General features: G+C 37.2%; 1 long non-coding RNA gene across 1 annotated transcript; it reads left to right on the top strand.

The window, feature by feature from the left end:
- Nucleotides 1–970: 970 nt before the first annotated feature.
- Nucleotides 971–3,306, top strand: LOC132711032 (uncharacterized). Its single transcript, XR_009621794.2, has 3 exons — nt 971–1,057; nt 1,464–1,519; nt 2,646–3,306. It is a non-coding gene; the product is annotated as an uncharacterized LOC132711032 (long non-coding RNA).
- Nucleotides 3,307–4,072: the final 766 nt, after the last annotated feature.

Genomic DNA, 4,072 nt, shown 5'->3' with positions numbered 1-4,072 from the left:
ACAGTAGTTTTTTTTAAAGAAAACAATCTTCAAAGTTTTGTTTTCTCAGTTATCATCATTCCAGCATTTTAATAGAAATGGGATTCAATCATTAATTCATTTAGTCCCAATTTCTTATTTTTAAGAAATTACTTTTCTTTTCTCAACCACAAAGAAAAATATAAAAAAGAAGAAAAAAGAGGCTTTTGTCTCTTCTCCGCAGCCAGATTCCCGGATGTGAAAGCGGATACACACCCGCTCTCACTCCTCACTCTCAGCCCATCTATTCTCATTTAAATGCCAGTTGGATTCAAAGGGAAAAGTCTTTTGTAAAAATTATAGTCTTTCTCACCTCAATGTCTCATGTTGCTTTCCTGTCATCTTCTTTCATTACTGCCACCACAGCTTCCTAGCGACTTCTAAGGCCGCTTTCTCAGCAGTTTGAGGAGCTTCTGGTTCAGCCAGGGAGTTTGCGATCCCCCTTCGCTGACCAGTCCATGCTCCCCTTGTTTATCATCCCTTCAGGATGACTTAGGTCACTTTGGACCCTTGGACTGCAGAGATATTGACAGGTCCTCAAGACATCTTAAATAACCCGACTTGCCACTGCGACATTGGCCACGCCTCAATTTTTTTTACTACCAGTTCTGTGGACGTGGCTTGGTGGGTGAGGTGTGGCTTGGTGGGCATGTCAGGGGAAGGATACTATAAAATCTCCATTCTCTCCCCAGTCCAAGGGAAGGATACTGCAAAATCCCCATTCCCTCCCCACTCTGGGGCCAGACAGAAGTGGTATTTGCCGGTTCTCCGAACTACTCAAAATTTCCACTACCAGTTCTCCAGAGCCTGTCAGAACCTGCTGATTAGCACCCATGCTTGTGACATTATGCAAGCTCATTGATACATACTTGTGTGTGATGTCACCATGGAAGTAGAAGAAGGGAGAAGTTGCATTGTGACATCACAATGTGTATTTAGTCTTTGAGACATCATTATGATTAGGGATGGATATCTATGCCTAGGACTACCCTAAATCAGCATCGTCAATTATATGTGGCTGAACCTTACCCTAGCCAAGGTATTCTTAGCACTTGTTATTACCTAGCATCATATTTTAGAAACTTGTTCACAAAACAAAAGAAAAATTTGAATTCATCAGACTTTTAATTCAAACCAATATTCATACTAGTAGTAAACAGTGGTGTTTAAAAATTTATGAATGTTTGAATTGTCAATATTTCTACATAAATATGACCTAAAACATGATGTGTTCTCCATACAAATCTCCAATAAACAAATGAGTCAAAAACATTATACTCCCAAAGGATGGTGAGAACGATCCAACTTCCCAGAAAAACTAAACTCTCCTATAAGTCTTTGTAGTCTTTGAGCATGTTACCAATGACCTTTTCTATGAAAGAGAAGATGGGTGGAAAGAAGAGATAATGATAATGAAATTGCTTTCTACTTGTCTTTTTTCTTAGCGGTGTATTTCGAAGAGATGCAGAGAAAACTTGGGTCATCTTACAGTAACCAGTAGGTAATATCTGGACCATGTCTTTTCTAATAAACTATTATTTTCAGTGCCTTTATTTGAAACCGCAGTAAAATATTCATACAATTCTTTGCTATTCTATTATTATTATTATTATTATTATTATTATTATTATTATTATTATTATTATTATGAAAACATTCTATTCTCTTGATTCTGCTGAGCAGCTCATGATAGATAGATAGATAGATAGATAGAGAGAGAGAGAGAGAGAGAGAGAGAGTGGTGGGTTGGTGGATGGATGGATGGATAGATGGATAGATAGATAGATAGATAGATAGATAGATAGATAGATAGATAGATAGATAGATAAAATTCTTTATTGGCCAAGTGTGATTGGACACACAAGGAATTTGTCTTTGGTGCATACGCTCTCAGTGTACATAAAAAGAAAAGATACATTTGTCAAGAATCATAAGGTACAACACTTAATGATAGTCATAGGGTACAAATAAGCAATCAAATCATATTAGGAAACAATCAATATAAATTATAAGGATACAGCAACAAGTTACAGTCATATAGTCATAAGTGGGAGGAGATGGGTGATAAGAACGATGAGAAGATTAATAGTAATAGTAACGCAGACTTAGTGAATAATTTGACAGTGCTGAGGGAGTAATTTGCTTAGCAGAGTGATGGTGTTTTTGTGTCTAGTTGTTCTGGTGTGCAGTGCTGTATAGCATCATTTTGAGGGTAGGAGTTGAAACAATTTATGTCCAGTATGCGAGGGGTCTGTAAATATTTATGGATGTATATTCAGCTCATGTGTTTCCTGCCCACCTCAGGGGTGAAATCCAGCCAGTTCTATCCAGCTCGGGCGAACTGGTAGCGGCGGCTGTGGGAGGCTCTGCCCACCCGCATGGACGTCATGATGTTGCTTTCTTGTGACATTTTAAACCTCTGCGCTTGCGCAGATGATGGTGTGGGCGAGTGCGCGCACAGCACACGCACATTGGCAAAAAAGTAGGGAAGGTAAGTAAATTTCACCCCTGCCCCACCTCAACCTCAGTTCCAAGTTCCTTCTATTCAACTACTGGTGTTGTGAAAGTACATAATAATTCTTGGTCTACTGCACGTACAACTATGTTGTTGTTATTTAACACTGTAGTGGTCTTGGAATTGAAGAAAAAGGAAAATGGCTAGCAAGTAAAATTGGAGCTAGGCCTTCTTGAGATGCTGAAAAGATACAGTTCCAGAGTGATTCGGGGTCATTGAAGAGAAGACAATGTGGATTCCGTCCACCCAACAGAGATTTTCAGAGGGAGAAGGGACCAGAAAGAAGATTATTGTTCTGCTTCTGCTAATATGACAAAATGTCTAATTATGACTAAATCTCTGTAAGAATTATTCATGGAAACACGAATAAACAAGCTAATAATAGACTTGAAACAGGATGAGAAAATATCTGGAACAAACTTTTCTTCGTATGAATAATAAAGGTAAAAAAAGGAACAGCCTGAATCTGGTCCAGAAAGTGGTGCCCAAAGAGTTGGACTTCTGAAAGGAAAAAAAAATCGTATATACATGATAAATCTCTAATGAGAATGGAGAGGTTAACGTGGCAGAAACCATGACAGAAAGATGACAACATCACTACTGATGTAGACCATGAAGTCTTCATTGATTGGCATTCCAGCTTTAGTCATTATTCATTGTGTCATTGTGTTTAAATTATTGTCCAGCTTTGTTTGAACACATCCAATGAACAGAAGCACACGGCTTCTCCATATAGTTGATTACACTAATAAATGGCCCTTATTATTAATGTGTTTTTCCTAGCATTGCTTTCCTGTAAAGTAAGATAATTTTCAAGGTTTTGTATTTTGTACGCCAGATCTTCTTTGTTATGATACCTGTTCAAATATTTATGAAATGCTATCATACCCCATACTTTCCTGAAGGCTAAATATTTTCTCAAGACTACTCATTTCCAGTCCTGTGAGCATCCTCATTTTCTACACTTGTCCTGCTTACTCTGAATTTTTATTATGGTGCCAGAACTGAGCATACGGTTGACTCATTTGTAGCTTGTGATCAATTACAAATCATTTTCACACATATTGTTACCAGTCCCAGTATCCCCCATCCAATTTCTTTTCTTGTTCATGTGAAGAATTTTACATTTGTCTTTATTAAATGTCATTTTATTTTTTCATCCGAGAGAATGGTGGTGAAAATAACTGGCTTTATTTAACTTAATCTTGTTTCAACTTCTAGTATTAGAAGAATGAAAGTATTAGAAGTTCTCTGTCCTTTTATCTGCTCATCCAAAACTTTAAAGAAAATATTGATGTGTATTAGGTCCAGAACCAACCCCTGTGACAATGATAGTTTTGTCTGATTTGATGAAGAATTATTGATGAACATCTTTGACACTGTTTTCAAGCTAGCTGTAATAGACATATATCAGTCTTACAAAGGAGAAGTGTTTTGTCAAACACTGTACTCAAGTCAAGTTATATTATGTCCACATGACTCCCACTATCTATTAAGTATTTACTCAGTAAAAGTAGCAAGACTAATGTAATAAGAAGT

This window comes from Pantherophis guttatus, chromosome 2 (assembly GCF_059756535.1).
Source record: "Pantherophis guttatus breed Tessera chromosome 2, ASM5975653v1, whole genome shotgun sequence".
In the NCBI taxonomy this organism is placed as follows: domain Eukaryota; kingdom Metazoa; phylum Chordata; class Lepidosauria; order Squamata; family Colubridae; genus Pantherophis; species Pantherophis guttatus.
This window is presented reverse-complemented; position numbering and strand designations above follow the sequence as displayed.